The sequence below is a fragment of the Elaeis guineensis genome, chromosome 13, assembly GCF_000442705.2.
Source record: "Elaeis guineensis isolate ETL-2024a chromosome 13, EG11, whole genome shotgun sequence".
Lineage (NCBI taxonomy): Eukaryota > Viridiplantae > Streptophyta > Magnoliopsida > Arecales > Arecaceae > Elaeis > Elaeis guineensis.
In genome coordinates, this window is record NC_026005.2 from 34,073,267 (window position 1) to 34,096,158 (window position 22,892).

Here is a 22,892-nt window from a genome sequence, read left to right on the forward strand (position 1 = left end):
CCACATCTAATGTATGTATTAAATAATAGATCAGATCTATTACCTTGCAAGTTAGATGCTCTAAACTCGCTGATCCGGGCTTAAGGATGATGTTGCAAGCCGCACATGCATCCGGCCTCTAGGAGTCATTCACACGAGCCCACGAATCTCGATCAGAAGTCCTGCTTCAGGAAATCAGCACAGTATGCTAGTACTGCGCTGATCCTTCTCTGATGGTTGTTCAGGTGCCTTTTTCTTCTTGATTTGGACTCTTCCAAAGATGAAAAGTAGAAGGAGGAGTTTCAGATCTGAGATGCTCTCAGGAAACTCAAGATAGAGGGAGGAAAGATATGAAAACAAAAAAACCCTAGAAGAAGACCCTTTCTTCTTCACGTTTTTCTCTCTAGACACCCTAACTTGCATCTTTTATATCTCCACGACCCAAAGGTCTTTCTCTCTGATTTTTGGATGGTACAAAGGTCTCTCAAATATCTATCTTCTTCAAACATTTCATGAAGAAACTCATTTTATACAGAGAGATATGATAGAGTCTTTGTCTAGGTCAAATACCTAGTCAAGGCTTATCCAAACATGGCAAGTTAAGGGGCGCCCAACTCTTGAGCACCTCCTCCATATTTTCATGCATGGATTACCAGAAAAGGGTGCACAATGTGTACCCTAAAATCCATGAAAATTCCAAAAAAAATTTGGATAAATTCGATGCAAAATTGAAAGAGTTTTGGATTTCTAAAACTCTATCTCATAGAATTCGAAATCCAAACTTATTCCTTTTTTGATTTGATCCAAACCACCTTCCATGTAAGAAAGAAGAGAGGAAACCTTTTGTGAACGTGAGAGAGACCTGAGAGAGGGCTTTTGTCACACAAAATAAGTGGAGATTGGCGTTGAATAAGAGAGAGGGCGTGGGGAAGGCTTATGTGGCGCAAGGTGGAATCCTAGTCTTACTTGGATTCTATCTTATGACTTGTTTTAATTTGGTTTTCCAAACCAAATCAAACCAAAATTAGATCAACCTAATTAAAATAGGTCTTAATCCAATTAAGAATCTAATTTAATTAGATTAAATTAGATTTAAATTTGATTTAATTTCTAATCAAATTAGAAATTAGATTGACCCAAGTCCTAGTTGAACTAGGACTAGTTTTTCCTTGCACTTGGCTTATCCAATAAACCAATTGGACTTGATCCAATCAAGCCCAAACCAAATCTAATTAAATCATATTTAATTAGACTTAACCTCAGCCCATTGACTTAATCAAATTAAGCTAATTAGCAATCGAATTGCTAATCGATCCTCCTGCAACATTTGCACTGGGTTAAATGTCAATCGTATTGATCATTTAACCCTAGAACGATTCTTAATCATTGATCAACCATCCGATCGGATCATGAACTCTAATGTGTGTGTTGCTCCTAGATTGATTTTGATGATTACAAAGCAGATTGAAGGGATACAAATAATTTTAAAATGAAAAAAAGTCCTTATGCTCTTCAAGGGCAAAATTGTAATTTCATTAAAATCCTAATTTGATAGTACCATTTGGTAGAACAAATGATTTGAAATCTATTGGTGAAAATTTCATTGTGTTTGGACTTATATTTTTGAAGTTATGAAGGTTTGAAGTGCATGAGTCGACTCATGAGTCAACTCATGGCACTGTGAGCTGATTGGCACACAAAAATTCTCCTTGGCACGCTAGTTTTCTGGCTTGGCACGACCTGTGAGTCAACTCATGAGTCGACCCACAAGGCATGAGTCGACTCATGAGTCGACCCCTGCTGATTTGAGCCAAAAATTTCCAGAAACGCATTCTCTGATTTTTGCAACAGAGGTCGACTCATGAGTCGACCCCTGAAGCATGAGTCGACTCATGAGTCGACCCCTGTGATGGAAAATGTCAGCAACGGCTATTTTTTTGTCCGTTTTAATTGCCTTTTATGCTTCCTAAAATTGCTCTAACGGCTCTTTATCTGCCTAAGTTGTTTTCTCTTGCTTCTAATGTCATAAAATGCTTTAAATGGTGAAAGAAATTGCAGATTGAATAGCAGATCAAACGTGAAATCAAAAATGAGAAAAAATGAAAGAGAGGATTCGAAATCTGCACGAAAAAGCCTGAGATCAACGAAATATCCAAAAAGAAAAAGAGAGAGGATCCACAATATACAAGAGAGTTTGTGAAAGAGAAAAGCAAGAGCATTCAAGAGGATCTTTCACGCCTATTGTTTCAACTTTGATCTAGAGATCGTTCAAAGCTTTCAAGAGATCTTCAATCAACAAACAACCTCTTCTCAAGCATTCGTTCAAGCGTTCATCCACTTTTAGAAAATCCGAAAAGGGGTTCTTCATTTGAGTAAAGTTTTTATTGTTATATTCGCTCATTTAAAGGAGCTGTTATTGTATTAATCTGTGCTCAAAATTTTTTAACTCTTTGTGAGTTTTTGTTCTTGTTTTTGGAGGATTTCCAAAACAAGGAAAGGTTGATCCGAACCTGAAATCGAAGTGTTTTGGGTTTACTTGTACCCGGAAAATAAGTGATCTAGCTTGGGATAGCTAGTGTCGGAGTTTCCGACGTTTTGTATTCAGGTTGAATACAAGTATAGTGGATTGAAATTCCCAAGTAGGAGCTTGGGGAGTGGATGTAGGTGCAAGGTTGGCACCGAACCACTATAAATCCTTGTGTTTGTGGTGTGCTTTATCGCTTTACCTTATTTCTTTATTATATCCTTGCAATTCTGCTTCAGGTAATTAATATTGAATTGAAGTCTTTGTTTTGTTCTTCATAAGTATTCTGTTGGGCTTAAAATTTTTAGAAACCCAATTCACCCCCCCTCTTGGGTTGCATAGCTGGGCAACAAGTGGTATCAGAGCCGGTGCTCTAGCCCTTCTTTGATCTAACAATCAAAGAGCCAAAGATCTATGGCAACCCATGTCGGTACTTCTCTAGCCGAGGGGCAATCTACAAACCGACCTCCACTTTTCAATGGGTCTAATTACACCTATTGGAAAGCTCGGATGAAGATATTCATACAAGCACTCGACTATGATATGTGGAGTATCATAGTGAATGGTCCTCACACACCCACCAAGATTATAGATGGTGAGGAGTCAACCAAACCCGAGAAAGAATGGGATGAGGTTGACAAGAAATTGGCACAATTAAATGCCAAAGCCATGAATGTTCTTTATTGTGCACTAGATTCTAGTGAATTCAATCGCATTTCTACTTGTGCATCTGCTAAAGAAATATGGGATAGGTTAGAAGTAACTCATGAGGGAACAAATCAAGTAAAAGAGTCTAAAATAAATATGCTTGTACATAAATTGTTCAAAATAGAGCATGATGAGTCCATAACTGCCATGTTTACTCGTTTTACTGATATAATTAATGGTTTGAAGAGTCTTGGCAAATCTTATACTAACAGTGAACTTGTAAGGAAGATTCTCAGGTCACTGCCAAGAACTTGGGAAGCCAAGGTGACTGCCATCCAAGAAGCAAAGGACTTGAACACTCTACCTCTAGAAGAGCTTCTTGGATCCTTGATGACTCATGAACTTAGCATGAAGCAACATCAAGAGGATGAAGTCAAAAAGAAAAGAACCATTGCCCTCAAATCCACAACTTTGCCTGATTATGAAACGGATGAATCTGAAGATGAAGAACAGGATGAAGAGATGGCACTCATCACCCGAAAATTTAAGAAGTTTCTAAGAAAAAGGAAACAGGGGATGAGAAAGAAATTCACAAAAGGGGAACAAAGCAAAGAAAAAGAGAAAGATCAACCCCTTACATGCTACGAGTGCAAGAAGCCGGGACATTTCAGATCCGAATGTCCACAACTGAAGAAAGGTCCCAAAAAGTTCAAAAAGAAGGCAATGATGGCGACTTGGAGTGCGAGTGATGACTCAAGCTCCGACGAGGAAACCTCAACAGAACAAGCCAATCTGTGCCTGATGGCACATGAAAATGAGGTAACTTCTGAATCCACTAGTGAATTCACATTTGAAGAATTGCATGAAGCATTCTATGACTCAATTGATGAATTAAAGAAACTAGGGAAGAAAAACAAAGAACTGAAATTGGAAAATCAGTCCTTAGTGAAACAAGCTGAAATTCTTTAATTGAAAAACTCACCTTGAGTCAAGAAAATCAAAACTTAAAGGATGAAATTAACAAGCTGAAATCTATATAGATAAGTTCACCTTAAGTTCAAACAAACTAAATATGATCCTTGAAAATCAGAAAGCTATATATGATAAGGCTGGACTTGGCTATAAACCTCTGAAGAAACAAAAGTTTCTGAAGGATATTTATGTAAATTATTCAGGTAACAAGTCTACAAATATTACTTGTTTCAAATGTGGTAGAATAGGACATAAATCATACACATGCCTTAAATCTACAATACAACTATAAAGAAAATATGGGTTCCAAAAGGAACCATTCTGACTAACCCAAAAGGACCCAAGAAAGCTTGGGTACCTAAGACAGAGACTTGACCTTTGCTTGCAGGTGTGTCTAGCATCCCAAGAAGGAAACAGGAAATGGTATCTTGACAGTGGATGCTCGAGACACATGACTGGTGATGAATCACAATTCATCACGCTTGATGCTAAGGATGGAGGGATGGTCACCTTTGGAGATAATGGCAAAGGAAAGATCATCGGGATAGGTAACATTGGTATCACTCCCTCCAAATACATTGAGAATGTTTTACTAGTTAAAGGTTTAAAGCATAACTTACTTAGCATTAGTCAATTCTGTGATAAAGGGTATAAAGTAATTTTTGAATCATCTGTTTGCATTTTGACTAGTCCTATTAACGATGGCATTAAATTTATAGGACATAGGCATGGCAATGTTTATATGATAGATTTGAATGACTTAGCCAAATTAGACATGCAATGCCTAGTATCCTTGAATGCTAAAATCAATGAGACTAGTTGGCTGTGGCATCGTAGACTTGCACATATAAGCATGCATTCTCTTTCAAAATTAATTAAAAAGGATTTAGTTCTCGGTTTGCCAAAACTAAATTTTGAAAAGGATAGAATTTGTGATGCATGCCAATTAGGTAAACAAACTAGAGTATCATTTAAATCCAAAAATACTGTTTCAACTTCTAGACCATTAAAGCTCTTACATATGGACTTATTTGGACCAACAAGAACCACCAATCTAGGAGGAAAAAGATATGGCTTTGTAATTATAGATGATTACTCTCGTTTTACTTGGATTTTCTTTTTGGCTCACAAAAATGAAACTTTTCATATTTTCACTAAATTTCATCGAAAAGTTTCTAATGAAAAAGGGTTTTCAATTCAAAATATTAGAAGTGATCATGGAACTGAATTTGAAAATCAAGATTTTGAAAATTTTTGTGATGAAAATGGAATTGGCCATAACTTCTCTACTCCTAGGACACCCCAACAAAATGGGGTAGTTGAAAGGAAAAACAGAACCTTAGAAGAAATGGCCCGTACCATGCTTTGTGAAAGCAACCTTCCAAGATATTTTTGGGCGAAAGCTATTAACACAGCATGTTACATTTTAAATCATGCTTTAATTAGACAATTTTTAAAGAAAACCCCCTATGAACTTTGGAAAGGAAGAAAACCAAATATTGCATATTTTCATGTCTTTGGTTGCCGATGTTTTGTATTAAATAATGAAAAAGAAAAACTTAGTAAATTTGATGCAAAATCAGATGAAGCAATCTTTTTAGGTTACTCCTCCACTAGTAAAGCATTTAGAGTTTTCAACAAAAGAACTTTAGTAGTTGAGGAGTCCATACATGTTGTTTTTGATGAATCTAACGATCTTCCTTCAAGGAAGAATGAGGGTGTTGATGATGCAGAACCACTAATAGAAGGTATGAAGGAGATCACTCTGAAAGACTCAGCAACTCCAGAAGACAAGGATCAAGAAGATAAACAAGATGAGAGAAGTGAAGAAATTCAAGAACAACCTCAAGGTACAAATGACCTACCCAAGGAATGGAGGTATGTTCACAACCACCCTAAGGAGTTAATTATCGGTGATCCTATGCATGGGGTAAAAACACGTTCTTCACTTAGAGATGTACTTAATCATTGTGCTTTTGTATCTCAACTTGAACCTAAAACTTTTGAAGAAGCTGAAAATGATCATAACTGGATTAATGCTATACAAGAGGAACTTAATCAATTTGAAAGAAATAATGTTTGGACCTTAGTATCAAGACCTAAAGATTATTCAATAATTGGCACAAAATGGGTCTTTAGAAACAAATTAGATGAGCATGGAAATGTAATTAGAAATAAAGCAAGACTGGTTGCTAAGGGATATAATCAAGAAGAAGGAATTGATTTTGATGAAACCTTTGCACCTGTTGCTAGATTAGAAGCTATTAGACTTCTACTTGCATATGCTTGCTTTATGAATTTCAAGTTATTTCAAATGGATGTTAAAAGTATATTTTTAAATGGATATATCTCTGAAGAAGTATATGTAGAACAACCCCCTGGATTTGAAAATCATATTTTTCCTAATCATGTCTTTAGATTAAATAAAGCTTTATATGGATTAAAACAAGCACCTAGAGCATGGTATGAAAGGCTAAGCAAATTTCTACTAAATAATGGTTTTTCAAGAGGCAATGTAGATACAATCCTATTTATTAAAAGAAATCAAAATGATATGCTAATTGTACAAATTTATGTTGATGACATAATTTTTGGGTCTACTAATGAATCCCTTTGTCAAGACTTTGCTAAGCTTATGCAGGGGGAGTTCGAGATGAGCATGATGGGAGAACTCACCTTCTTTCTCGGACTCCAAATCAAACAATCAAAAGAGAAAATCTCCATCACCCAAAGCAAGTACACCAAGGAACTACTCAAAAGATTTGGAATGGAGAACTGCAAACCAATTGGCACACCAATGAGTCCCTCATGTAAGCTTGACAAGGATGATGAAGGTAAAAGCGTAGACTTAAAATACTATAGAGGTATGATTGGCTCATTATTATATTTAACTGCAAGTAGGCCTGATATAATGTTTAGTGTTTGCTTATGTGCTAGATATCAATCTAATCCTAAAGAATCTTATTTGAATGCTGTTAAAAGAATCCTTAGATACTTAAATGGTACTCAAACTCTAGGGTTATGGTACTCTAAGGACTCACAAATTAATTTATTAGGATATTCAGATGCTGATTTTGCTGGATGTAAATTAGATAGAAAAAGTACAAGTGGAACTTGTCAATTTTTTGGAGTTAACCTAATCTCATGGTTTAGCAAGAAACAAAATTCGGTGGCACTGTCTAAGACTGAGGCCGAATACATTGCAGCTGAAAGTTGTTGTGCTCAAATCTTGTGGATTAAGCAACAACTCGAAGACTTTGGAATCAAACTTAATGAAACACCAATAAGATGTGACAACACAAGTGCCATAAATCTATCTAAAAATCCAATTCAACACTCAAGATCCAAACATATTGAAATAAGACATCATTTCATAAGAGAACATGTTCAAAACAAAAATATAATTCTTGAATATATTTGCACTGAGAATCAATTAGCTGATATCTTTACAAAGGCCCTTAGTGAGGATAGATTCTGTGAAATTAAGAGAAATCTAGGAATTCTAGATCCATTTGCCTAAAATTTTTTCAATTTCCAAAGAATTGATTAAAGCTCAATTTTCAACATCTATCCTGGTCCCAAAAGCTCAAATTTATCATTCTAAGAACTTATCATTGAGCAAAATTCCTTCACTCAAAATTTCAAATTTTTTTGGAATTTATTCACATTTTTTCTGATTTTCTGAACTTCATGAGTCGACCCCCATGAGTCGACTCAATGGCAAACTTGTAAATCTCACAAACTTTCAACGGGTTCATTGTTTTTATAAGGGTTACTGTTTGTGAGACGACTCATCTTCCCATCGTTCTTCTTCCAAAAGCCGTCTTCTCCAACTCTTCTTGCTCCAAATCCAAGGATTAATTTCGAGGCAATTCTCCCTCCTCCTCTCCACCAAAAATCGTCTCCTTCAAAAGGATTTTCTGTGCTTTCTCGCTTTGCTTGGCGCGGTTGGAACGTGCCCTAGCACTTTACCGAACTTCCAAAATCCACTTCTTTTCTCCACCAAAATCCTTCTTCACTCTCTTGTGATCCCTCCTCCACTCAATTCAAGTCTTCTTGTCTGCTACTTTAGTGGATATGGCTCCAAAGATGAAGCTTCCCCAAAGAAGGAAATCAATCCGAGAGCCTGAAGAAATTGTCAGAAAGAAAAGGCAAGCCGCTCAATCTTCAACTGCTCCCACTCCAGTTTCAGTACCTACTCAAGGTCCCTCTCAATCCTCCATAAGCCCCAGTGTGAATCCTCTTTCTGATAGAAAAGTAGAAACTGGAAAAAATATAGATTTTCGGTTCTTTGAGAAAGAAGGTTTTACTTTTGCTACCAAAATTAAAAACCAAGGATGGGAACTCTATTGCTCTCTTAAGGAAGTCATCTATGTTGACCTTGTTAGAGAATTCTACCAAAACCTACTTTATGGAAACGGGTCAGTGACTTCAACTGTAAAGGGAATTGATATCTGCCTGGATTCTAGGATTTTGGGAGAAATACTTCAGTTGCCTAGTGAAGGATATTCATATATGGAACTCCCAATTAAAGAAGAGGGGATCAGAATTATTTTAGGAGAAACTTTTTCAGGAAATTTAAACAAATTGGAAGCAAAGTTTTTGTCCATTGAGATGAGGATCCTGCATCAGATAGTTTCAAAGCTATTCTTTCCTAGGAGTGGTAGACATGACTTACTTTCCAGCAGAGATGTATGTGTCATGTTTCATGTCATCACTCTGACCCCCCTGAACCTCCCTGCACTTATGATAGAGGCCATGAGAGAAACTTTGAACAGATCCAAAGCACACTTGCCTTATGGTATGGCCCTTACTAGAGTATTTAGGAGGTTTGGAGTTAGCTGTGAGGGGGAGGCACCTACCAAGCTATCTCATGTGGACACTTTCAACCAACACAGCCTGCACCGAATGGGAATTACAAAGACTGTTGGTGGTTGGATCAAGGGCTCTGAAGAAAGAACTGAGGATAGAGCTGAAACAAGAACTGAAGACAGAGCTGAAGGCAGAATAGAAGAAGAAGGTCCATCTTCTCCTGTACATGACTTCAGGGCAGCTTCACCAGATACCCAGTTCATTCCTGATACTAAGGCTGGCCCTTCAGAGTTTACTAGGTTGCCCACACCAATGTATCAGCCAGAGAGCAGAGCACCTCATTCAGAGTTCAGACTGGCTGACGATCAGATCGAGCATATTTCACAGCGTGTGGCTTCTTTACTGTCTAGCCAGTGGAGTAGTACTTCTTTTGCACCTGGAGCTACCTCTTCTGATCAGACCATTACTCCCCACATCTCCACTGTATTTCAGATGATTTCAGATCAGTCCATCAGGATACAGCAGCTTGAGGACACAGTCTGGAGACTGACTGGCAGAGTTCTTGACTTGCAGGGGCAAGTCCTTGCTTTGGCCCATCCCAAGCCACAGGAGTCTACTATTGAGGTCATAGACCTCACTGCAGAGGCTGGTAGGCTCAGAGGAGCACTAGAAGGTGGATATGAACTACTGAGGAAAGAGATCCGAGGATCGAGTGAGCATGCTACCACTCAGTTCACTGCTCTACTTCAATCTGTTTCAAGAGCACTGAACGTACTTGATTCTATCAGACTCACCCTTTCTGTTCAGTCCTTAGCATCTCAGCGTTCTCAGCCACCCAGTTCATCTCGCTCTCCTGCTCGTGGCAGAGGCAGACGGGGTAGAGGACGCACTTCTGATCCATCATCTCCTCACCCTATCTCTGATGACTCCGATCATTGACTTATCTTGATCATTACTAGATCCTAGGTGTTAGTATCTTGTTCTAGGATCTATACCTTGAGGCCATGTATTGACAATTAGCTGATTGAATTTTATTTTAAAGAACTATGTATTGAAACAATTATGTTTTTAATGGAATCATCTTTTATTTATATTTCTACCTTTTGTAATGATGTTGATCATATTATGGTTATATATATTCTCCTTGTTGAAATATTGTCTTCTCTTTGTTGTTGTTTGCTGTTGATAATTGCTATATTAAGGGGGAGCAAACATCTGTGATATACTCTAAAAGGGGAGAAATTAAAGAATATTTCTGAAAAAGGAAAAGCTAACCATGTCTGATGATGTCAAAAAGGGGGAGAAAGTAAACAATTAAACAAAAAGCAAGCAACTCATTAAAAGCAAAACCCTAAATTATGAAAGAAACAGGGGGAGAAATTAAACAAAAAGCAACTCATCAAAGGCAAAACCCCAAAAGCAAAATTACAAATTATGAGAAATTTGGCATCAAACAGTAATTTGGCATCAAACAAAAATTAAACAAAAAGCAATTCAATTATTGAGAAATTAAACAAAATAATATTGGAGATATTAAACAAAAATTGGAGAAATTAAATATTTGGAGAAATTAAACAAAAATTGAGAAATTAAACAAAATTTGTGAAATTAAACAAAAATGATATTTTGAGAAATTAAACAAAAATTTTGAGAAAATTGATATCAGACAGAAATTAAACAAAAAGCAAAATCATAAGTACAATGCAAATAAGTTTTTTTTATATGCTCTGATATATTTCAAAATTCAAACTTGCTCTGATATATCTTATGAAATTTACTTTGATACATCTTAAGAAATTTGATTTACTCTGATACACCCTAAAATTTTTTTTAACTTGCTCTGATACATGATAAAATTTAATCTGATACAGTGTGAAAGTTTTCTCTGATATTTGCTCTGATACAGTGTGAAATTTTCTCTGATACATTATAAAATTTGCTCTGATACAGTGTGAAATTTTCTCTATTATATTATAACATTTACTCTGATACATTGTAAAATCTTTTCGGATAACATTGTAAAAATTATTTTTTGTTGCTCTGATATATTGAAAAATTTATTTTTCTCTCTTGCTCTGATATATCTTAAACTCAAAATGATCTAATACTCTTTTCAAATATTTATAAAAATGGACAAACTATTTTTTGCATATGACCATTTATATCACATGCCAAAAGAATCATATTTTTCAAGCATATACACCTATAGTGCATTCTTTTGAAATTAATGCATTCACATAAATGCTTTTGTTCAAGTGTTTTGTCATCATCAAAAAGGGGAAGATTGTTGCTCCTAGATTGATTTTGATGATTACAAAGCAGATTGAAGGGATACAAATAATTTTAAATGAAAAAAGTCCTTATGCTCTTCAAGGGCAAAATTATAATTTCACTAAAATCCTGATTTGATAGTACCATTTGGTAGAACAAATGATTTGAAATCTATTGGTAAAAATTTTATTATGTTTGGACTTATATTTTTGAAGTTATGAAGGTTTGGAGTGCATGAGTCGACTCATGAGTCAACTCATGGCACTGTGAGCTGATTGGCACGCAAAAATTCTCCTTGGCACGCTAGTTTTCTGGCTTGGCACGACCTGTGAGTCGACTCATGAGTCGACCCACAAGGCATGAGTCGACTCATGAGTCGACCCCTGCTGATTTGAGCCAAGAATTTCCAGAAACGCATTCTCTGATTTTTGCAACAGAGGTCGACTCATGAGTCGACCCCTGAAGCATGAGTCGACTCATGAGTCGACCCCTGTGATGGAAAATGTCAGCAACAGCTATTTTTTTGCCCGTTTTAATTGCCTTTTATGCTTCCTAAAATTGCTCTAACGGCTCTTTATCTGCCTAAGTTGTTTTCTCTTGCTTCTAATATCATAAAATGCTTTAAATGGTGAAAGAAATTGCAGATTAAATAGCAGATCAAACGTGAAATCAAAAATGAGAAAAACAGAAGAGAGGATCCGAAATCTGCATGAAAAAGCCTGAGATCAACGAAATATCCAAAAAGAAAAAGAGAGAGGATCCACAATATACAAGAGAGATTGTGAAAGAGAAAAGCAAGAGCATTCAAGAGGATCTTTCACGCCTATTGTTTCAACTTTGATCTAGAGATCGTTCAAAGCTTTCAAGAGATCTTCAATCAACAAACAACCTCTTCTCAAGCATTCGTTCAAGCGTTCATCCACCTTGAAAAAATCCGAAAAGGGGTTCTTCATTTGAGTAAAGTTTTTATTGTTATATTCGCTCATTTAAAGGAGCTGTTATTGTATTAATCTGTGCTCAAAATTTTCTAACTCTTTGTGAGTTTTTGTTCTTATTTTTGGAGGATTTCCAAAACAAGGAAAGGTTGATCCGAACCTGAAATCGGAGTGTTTTGGGTTTACTTGTACCCGGGAAACAAGTGATCTAGCTTGAGATAGCTAGTGTCGGAGTTTCCGATGTTTTGTATTCAGGTTGAATACAAGTATAGTGGATTGAAATTCTCAAGTAGGAGCTTGGGGAGTGGATGTAGGTGCAAGGTTGGCACCGAACCACTATAAATCCTTGTGTTTGTGGTGTGCTTTATCGCTTTACCTTATTTCTTTATTATATCCTTGCAATTCTGCTTCAGGTAATTAATATTGAATTGAAGTCTTTGTTTTGTTCTTCATAAGTATTCTGTTGGGCTTAAAATTTTTAGAAACCCAATTCACCCCCCCTCTTGGGTTGCATAGCTGGGCAACAACTACCTCAAAAAAAAAATATATCGAGGTGCGAAGAGTAGACTCCACGGATAACGTGGTGACCTGCTGACTAAGTAGTTGAGCCAACCGAAAATGAAAGTCCACTTTGAGAAGATGGGACTTAAATTTGTGGTCAATTGGCTTTAGTCCAAGTGGGGGATTGTTAGATGTACGCCCTAAAAGTCAATATGGTTGACACATTGTAATAATTTTAGGATATAATTTTATACTTAATATATTGATATGATTAATAAAAAGATATTTTTTTTTTCATTCAAGTGTGATATATTCTTGAATCATTCATGAAATTGGTTTCAATGCATATTTTCAAAGTGTTGAGAATTAAAGATATATAGTTAATTTCTAAATACTTTCGATCATAGGATCATCATGAGGACGGTGATAGATCCGGATAGACTGACGCACTAATTACTTCTTTTGGGATAGATGAGTCTCTGATCTACTATGTAGAGATACAGGACGATGAGTACGGATGGTTGTTAGAGAACACTAGTACTAAGCGTGACCATACGAGAGATTACTTATATTTCTATTCAATCATCAGTGATTGTCTCAATGTTGTAGTTGTATGACTGATCTTTTGACTTGAGATGGTACTGGTACTCGTAGTGAGACTGCTGAAGTTTGACTGACACATAAACATGGATCTCAATAAGCCCTTGTAGTGGATGTTGGCAATAGTTGGTCCACTATAGGAGTAGGGTGCGTATCAAGATAGGATCTATCAATTTTGATAGAGAGGAGTAGTTCTATGAGATTTAAAAGGCTAAGTCTAAGAATTTATGGCCATAGTAGTGTGATTGATGGAAAGGAGTTTTTATAGAAGTCACAACTGGACTTGAGCTAATCAAATCTATCATATGACTGATGTTGAAGTTTGACGATTTATCCATGACCTGCCATCTAATCGGGACTCCTGATAAAGAGACTGACTCACACGTTAGCTACACCTAAAGGTTCATTTCAGTTCTACTGGGTTGTCACTACATACTACAAAGTGTCACTGATAGATTGTGAGAGCTCACTAGGATCGTTCTGGATCGATAATTCTTACTGAGTTTGAGTGGAATTATTCCAACCTATTGAAAAGAGTTTCAATGATACAATGATAGAGATCATTGTATATCTTACTATCAGATAGAATAGAACCTATGGGGTCACACAACAAAGAGATTAGGCCTGGAATAAGTAATTGAGCTCATGAAGTATCAATTAGGTTTAAAGAAACCCATTGGGCTCATAATAAACATTCTAGCACATGGTTGGACCCAATTCCTCTTTCTATTGGGATTACTTATTTAATAAGATAATTTTAATTTAATTACCTGCTAATAATCTACATGAATTAGATTTATAAAACTTCAATTGTTGGGTGTCTAAGGTTATGGATCATATTAATTAAGGATGCAAGTCTCTAATTAATTTTTTTTGATAATTATTTTTGGGCGCCATCTTGATTTGATCAAGTTGGGCGTGTCCATTGATTAGAGGGCCTTTAATTCTCTTATGGAATGTCTCTTGGGTGTGTTTTGGGGTGTCTAATTATGGGTGCAAGGGCTCTAATTGTTGGTGCCTAATGGGCTTCCTAATGTAAGTTGGATAACTTAAGTTAATAAGAATCCTAATGCAAATAAGACTTGTATTATGAGATTGAATACGATTCAATCCTCATACTTATTTAAAGAGATCTCTTCTAAGGTCCCTAGAGCATCCAAACCAGCAACCTCTCATGCCCAAAGGCTCTCCCCACGCCCTCTCTTCCTCTTCCTTTCTCTTCTTTTTGGCATTCTACATGCCCATCTCTTGGGATGCGAGTCCCAAGGAGTTTCACACTCAAGGTGTTGGGCATCCCACAATTTACTAGTCGCTGGTGTTTTGTAGCAGTATAAAGCAAAGAGAAACTCTAGAGAAGAGGAAAAGAAGAAGATCAAAGAAAAAGATCAAGCGTTGATTGCGATTCAGGCTTCATTCAGATTCAGCAGGCTGAATTTTGGAAGAGTCAAAATTCAGATTATAAAGGACTATTCTAGACTGATCTCGAGTGGATACTCATAGAGACTAGATACTTATGCGACTAAGAGAGAACCTCTTCTCTTCCAGATCCAGATTCGAAGAAAAAGATTGTAAAATAGGTATATGATTTGATCACAATATGAAGTTTAGCATATATCAATTTCAGTATAAGAGATAAATCCATGTGGTTTTATATTTTTATGCATGCATAATTTTGATTAAAAGTATTTTAATCTTATTCTCTACTGTGATATTTCAAAAATAAAATTTTTGAAATACATATACATGCACCAAACCCCGAATTCCAACAGCTTATATGTTTCAAATTTTTTTTTTAAATATTGCAATGGAATAGAAGATTAAAACTTCTTTTAATCTATATCATGCATACATAAAATATAAACCACAAGGATCTACTTCATATACTGAAATTGAACATATGCTAAAATTGAATATGCGATCAAATCACATATCTATTTCGTAATTCTTTTCTTTAAATCTGGATCTAGAAGAGAAGAGGCTCTCTCTTAGCTGTGCAAGTATCCGACCTCTATGAGTATCCACTCAGGATTAGTCTAGAATAGTCCTCTTAAAATTAATTTTTTTTTTCAAAAAAAAATAGTCTGCAAATCTGAACAAAGCTTGGATCGCAATCAACTCTTTGATTCTTTTCTTGATCTTCTTTTTCTCTTCTTCTCTTATTTTTCTTTCTTTAGATTATGGAGTAACCAGAGACTACAAAGCAGCAAATAAGAGGAACACCCAACAGCCCTTGGGCATGGAAGAAAGAGGACACCCAAGCTTGGGGCATTGATGCTCCAAGGGAGAAGAGAGGGAGAAGAGAAAAGGGGGCATGGGACTCTCCAAGAGGGGGCGTGGGCTATTGGTTGAAGTGCCTAGAGACCTTAAAGGAGATCCCTTTAAATAGGAATAAGATTTAAATCCTATTCAAAACCAAATAAGTGCTTAATATAAGTCCTACTTGTATTATATTTCCTTATTCATTTAGTTATTTGACTTCCTTTAGGAAATCAATTAGGCACCAACTATTGGAGCTCTTGCACCCACAAAAACACACCCCACTTTGCACCCATGGGATACTCCATAAAGAATCCACACATCCTCTAATAGATGGGCACGCCCAACTTTATCAAAACAAGTGGCACCCAATCAAAACTATCAAAAAAATTAATTAAGGACTTGCACTCTTAAATCATTTGATCCAAAACTTTAGGCACCCAATAATTGGAGCCTAATGAATCTAATTCATTTAGGTTATTAGCAAATAATTAAGTTCGAATTAATCTTATCACATAAGAAATTTAAACATAAAAAAAAAATTAGATCCAACTATGTGCAAGCAAGGTTATCCTGAACTCAATAGGATTTCTCTAAATCTAATTGAGACTTCATAAGCCCAATTGCTTATTCCAAGTCTAATCCTTTTGTTGTATGACCCCATAGGTTTAATTCTATTTGGTAGAGAAATATACAATGATCTCTATTATTGTATCATTGAAACTCTTTTCAATGGGTCAAAATAATTTTACTCTAACTCATCAAAGATTGTCGATCCTAAGCAATCCTAGTGAGCTCTTACAATCCACTAGAATCCTAGCAGTATGTAGTGGCAACCCAGTAAAATCGATAATGAATCTCAAGATGTAGTTAATGTTTGATTCAGTCCCTCTATTATAAGTCCCGACTAAATGGTAGATCATGGATAAATCGTCAAACCTCATCATCAGTCATATGATAAATTCGATCAGCTCAAGTCCAATTATGATCCTTATGAAAATTTTTTTTCATCAATCACACTGCTGTAACCACAGATTCTCGGACTTAGCCTCTCAAATCTCATAGGACTATTTCTTCTATCAAGATCGATAGATTCCATCTTGATGCAATCCTACTCCTATAGTGGATCAACTATCGCCAATATCCACTACAAGGGCTCATTGAGATCATGTTTATATGTCAGTCAAACTCCAATAGTCTCACTGTAAGCAGTCATACTATCGTAGGTTAAAGGACCATTCACACAACTACAGCATTGAGACAATCACTGACGATCGAGTAGAAATCTAAGTAATCTCTCATATGGTCAAGCTCAGTACTAGTTGTTCTCTAACAACTACCCACATTCGTCGCTCAGTGTCTCTACACTGTAGACTAGAGACTCATCTATCTCGATGGAAATGATCTATGCATCAGTCTATCTAGATTGATCATCATCCTCATGATGATACTATGATCGAAAGTATTTAGAAATTAAATACATGTCTCTAACTTTTAATATTTTAAGAATATGTATCGAAATATTAATTTCATAGACAATTCAAGGACATATCACACTTGAATGAAAAATAAACTTATCTTTTTATTGATTAAATTAATATATTAAGTATAAAATTATGTCTTAGCTTTATTACAATGTGTCAGCCATATTGGCTTCTAGGACATACATCTAACAATCTCCCACTTGGACTAAAGCTAATTGGCCACTAATCTAAGTCCCATCCTCTTAAGGTGGACTTTCATTTTTGACTGACTTAATTGCTTTGTCAGTGGGTATACCACGTTGTCTGTGGAATCTACTCTTCACACCTTGACATGATTCTTTTCGAGATAATTACATATGATATGATACAATCACTCGATATGCCTTGATTTCTGATAAGACCTCGACTTTTTAGCAAGTGCTATGGCTCCATTGTTGTCGTAGTAAAGTGGTATGGCATTCGATGTCATAATCTTAAGTTTCGTGATAAATTTTTTGAACCAGATGTCTTCCTTTGCAGCATCCAAAGCAGCGACATATTCAGCCTCTATGGTCGAATCTGCTATGATAGGTTGTTTGAAACTCTTCCAGCTGACTATGCCACCATTGCATACGAACACATATCTTGATGTAGAATTTCTATCATTAGGATCAAACATAAAGTTTGAATCAGTATACTCCTTGACTCGCAACTCAGAACCTCCTCCAAAGATCAAGATAAATCTTTAGTTCTTCTCAAGTACTTAAAGATGTTCTTCACAGCTATCCAGTGCTCTTCACCTCAATTCGATTGATAGCTCATGACACTCACAGTGAGGGCAATATCAGATCGAGTACACAGCATGACATACATAAGGCTCTCTATGGCTGAGGCATAAGAAATCCTACTCGTGCACTGAACTTCCTCAGATATGGTTAGACACATCGTCTTGGAAAGAATAATATCATGCCTAAGAGATAAAAATTTTCTTTTAGAGTTTTCCATACCGAATCTCTTCAACACTTTCTCTATGTATAGCTTTTGTGACAGGCCTAGCATCCTTTTAGATCTATTCCTATAGACTTTTATTCTAAGAATATAGGATGCTTTCTCTAGGTCTTTCATGGAGAATTTCTTAGATAACCATCTTTTGACCATGGTCAATATGAGAATATTATTCTAAATGAGGAAAATATCATCCACGCACAATATAAAGAATATTATTATGCTCCCACTGACCCTTTTATATACACATAGTTCCTCTTCATTTTTGATAAAATCAAATGATTTGATCGCTTCATCAAAATGATAGTTTTAACTCTGAGAAGCTTGCTTTAATTCGTATATAGATCTTTGCAGCTTGTAGACTCTATGATCACCATCACCAAATGTGAAATCCATAGGCTGCTTTATATAAATATCTTTCTTAAGATATCCATTCAGGAAGGTAGTTTTTACATCTATCTGTCAGATTTCATAATCATAATAAGTGGTAACAGTAAGCAGAGTGCAAATGGATTTCAGCATGACTATGGATAAAAAAGTTTTTTGATAGTCAATGCCCTCGTGCTGGCTATAATCTTTTGCCACAAGCCTAGCTTTATAAGTCTTTACCTTACCATCGGCATATATTTTTTTTTGTAGATCCATTTACACCTAATAGATACTATACCCTTAGATGGATCCACTAAGATCCATACTTGGTTCGAGTATATCGAGTCAATTTCTGACTTCATTGCATCTAACTATTTTTCAGAATTGATATTGGACATTGCCTCGTTAAAGATATTAGGATCATCTGTTGGGAATAGTATCCCAAAGCCAATCGTCAGTTTGTTGACGATTGTGCTCATTTTTATATATATACATGAATTATGAATTAATAAAAATTATTTTGGCATTTTTCATCACAAAATATTTCATCTTCTAATGAACTCTTATGTTGTGGTGAAGTCCTTAAGACTATTTAGACTCGATAAAGGAGGATTTGTCGTTTAGTCCTTAAATCTGTTCGCGACCAAATGATACGTTGTTACCAAGGATGACAATATTTATCAAGCATAGGTCATTGTGTGCCATATAGGTTGGTTGTCCCCTTAACCAATGAGTGTGGAGACACTGGTATGGCATACAGGTGAGATGTAAGGGTACATCTGTACTGAACGTGACCAACTTCGGAGCTATTTTTGCTGTCAAGATTTGCTCCGATGGAATATGGATATAAATATCCCTCCGATCTGAGACCACCATGGTGACTTGCAAGCAACTCACTACACTTAGGCACTGGACTATCTAAATTTTTAATTCAGTGACGGAAGGCTGCTGGGTGTAGTTAAGTACTTGACTTGTCGGTGCGTGCGTCAAGATGGGATTGACCACTCCAGTTTAGGAGCTGTGTACAGTCGTGTTTCAATTTAGCAAAATCTTGACCAGGGTAGTCCTTGTAAGGAGTCACAGGACTGTTTGAGTCGAGCACGATTCGGATGATCTGATCAGGGTTGACAGTTTAACCCTGAGTCATCCTAAACACAGGGGTCAAAAAGATGAATTATACAGTAACCATATTCATGTAGGTTCTGAGTGTTGCAATTGCAACTTTTCAACCTATCCAGACGTCGGGTACCATTGCTAGATGGTCACTTCGATTAGTACAGGAATTAGTTCCTGTGCTACCGGCTTAGGTTCGAACCTGCGGGGTCACACACATTAGAGGTTCCTATCTGATCTGATGGCTGGTGTAGAATCCTACATATTTGGGACTCAGTGATCGAGAATCAGGATTCTCTGATCATGAGTTCCACACATTATGGGTACCGAGGTCAAGAGTCCCACTGGTTGGGATTTTTCGATCAGGGTTACATATCAATGAATTCTGATGCCCGATTGCCCATCAGATTTGCACAAAGTATTTATGAGAGACTTTATTAGTGATTTGATCACTAATTAACTTAATTTGATTGAGTAATTATTTTTGGATCAAGTCCAATTGAATTGGATTCAGTTGGGTTTGACCCGATTAGGTTAAGAGTTGACCTAATCGTCAAGATGGTTTGGTCCCTAATTTGATCAAGGGTTGGACTTAGTCAATTTTTGATTTGATTAGGATTTTATTGAGTCTAATTAATCCTAATTAAGTTAGGTTTAAATTAGTCTAATTGGACCTAACTTATTTGGTTCAATTAGGTTGGTTTAAATAATGAAACCACCTTGACCCAATCTCCATGCGCCACCTCACTTCCATTGCACCCATTTGAATTCATGAGAAGGAACTTTTCATGAATTTTTTCCTCACACCAAGCCCTCTCCACGCCTCACTTTAATGTGCCAAATGAATGGATAAGGATGATTGGTTGGCCATTCAAATTTTGAATTTGAATGGGCAATCAATTATTGTGCCTTATCCCTTTTTTTACGCCCCATTTATTACATGAGAAAAGGTTTCTCATGAAATCACTCCATGCACAATTTAATCCAGGCTTCACACCTTTAGTGGATAAGGGATGAGTTGGTGTCCATTTGAATTCAAAATTTGATTTGAATTCAAATGTGCAATTACTCATCTTTATCCTTTCTTTTGGATAAGACGTTTGATGTTGTTATAAAAGGAGATGAAGAGTGGGGTGTGCAAGAAGAAGATTTTTGGAGCAAAATTTTGGGGCGTGAGAAGTCTTGTGCATGAGAAGGAAGTCCATATCCTTTCAAGAGAAAAAGAAAGAAAAGAAAGAAAAGTGGGTGCAAGATTTTCGGTGAGTTTCCTAGAGTTTTAGCCTGGGGTTCGGGAAGTGAGAAAGTGAGCTACGAGTATCGTGAGCCCACAAAATCTCAGAAAGATTTTCAACATCCTCTCAAGTACATCTGTTGACAATCTGAAGTATCTGAAGAATCGACAGACATCGATCGAAGGAGTTCGATCAGCATCAGCCGTCAAGAGGGCTTTACAACGAGCTAGCACTTGTGAGGAGTCGATCAGATCGGAAGCTTCGTGTGGATGATCCGCAGAGGCCAGACACGTTGTGTGGCTGTGTCACGATGATCAGACTCTCTCGACGGTGATCAGATTACGGCGATCTACTACCCGCACAAAGGTATTGTGTTCTGAACACATTACAATAAAGTATTTATTGTTCAAATTCAAATTTCAAATTTAAATGCATGCATGCTATATATCATATTTAGATCCTAGTGTAGAATAAATTTATATTAATTAATTAGATTAATTAATATTTTTTCACTATAAAATCATAATTTTGAAAAAGTTTTAAAATTATCATTTTATCCCTGCACTGAATTTCTCTACAAATGGTATTAGAGTGGGTTCTTAGATATGATATATATATTTGCATGCGTAGATTAAGTTGTAATCTAAAAGTTTAAATTTAAAATTTGAACTTCAAAATTTGAAATTTGAATTTTGAAAGTTGTTCGAAATTCAAAATTCAAAAATTTAAAATTTAAAATTTAAAATTTGAATTTTGAAAGTTGTTCGAAATTCAAATTTTAAAATTTGAAACTTGAATTTTAAAATTTGTAATTCGAAATTCAAAATTCAAAAATTTGAAATTCAAAATTTGAAATTTGAAATTTGGGTGAAATTTCAAATTTGAAATTCAAAATTTAAAATTCAAAATTTGAATTCAAAAATTTGAAATTTGAAATTTAAAAATTATTTGAAATTTGAAATTCAAAATTTAAAATTTAAAATTTAAAATTTGAAATTTAAATTTTAAAATTGGTATATTTAGATATACTTGATCCAAGTAGCAAGTAATCGAATTGGGTTGGTTGCCATGGCCGTCCGGTCATAGGAGAAAAGTAGGGTTTAAGACACTCTCCTTCCATTCGATGGGGTCTCCTATGGCGGTAGGGGTGCCGCTGCAATTATATCCCATGCAGATGAAGCAGCGAAAGGAATTAATTGTATAGGTTTAATTGTAAAATTTATCATGAATGTGTTAGATTAGATCTAAAGGAATATTCATGATTTATTTTAATTGAGTTATTTTCTGTTATGTAATTAGCAATAGGATTGCTATTTATGAAATGTGCTGATCTATTTGTGTGAAATGAGTCAACATATTTGGTGAACAGAAAATAAAACCTTTCAAATTTAAAAATTATTTTCGAAATGCCAAATCCTGACCCATCAGCCCAAATACTTAATTAAAAGAATTAAGTGTTGTCTAGTAGGTCTAGAATTGTGAATTAAGACCTAAGATAATTGCATAAACTTGTGAGTCAATGGGTTAGATGGATTAGATCCATAATTAGGTTAGACCTAAGGTTAGCTTAAAGAAATGGACTAAATTAGAGTAATTGGTCAAATCTAATCAAAAGTTGAATTAGATTAGGTCAAGGATACTCTAGACTCAACTCCAATAGTTGTAGTTGAATGGATCTATGTCTTTAACTAGACCAAGATAGACTTAATTCATGGCTACATGGTGGAACCTATTGGAGCATGATCTCGGCTCCTTCCATGGATCTTTGGTGCAGTGGAACCAGCAACGAATAGATCTGGAGACTTCTGGACACGATTCAAGGCCCTTGACGAAATCAGCCTGGTTGCTGTCTTCTTCGTCAGCCTTTCGTTCCAGATGAAGAACGCCTTTGAAACCACCTCTAAAAAATCCAAGATCTGGTACCCAACTAGATCAGACCTGGACCGAGGTTCTCCAATTTATAGATCTCAAATCGAGATATTCTAGATGGGGAACAAGATAGATGGAGACAGACCTCGCAGATCTGTCCTACTACAGTCTTTTTGTAGATCTGTTGATGGAGATTTCACCCGTGCCTCAAACGACCTCAGATCAACTCTAGATCTGAGAGGGACTTGTACCAACCTCTTCTCAAGAGATTTCAGATCCTGGACCTAGTGTTTGGGTGACTGCAAGAGAAAGGGGAGAAGAAATGGCTGGCGGCTGCAAGGGG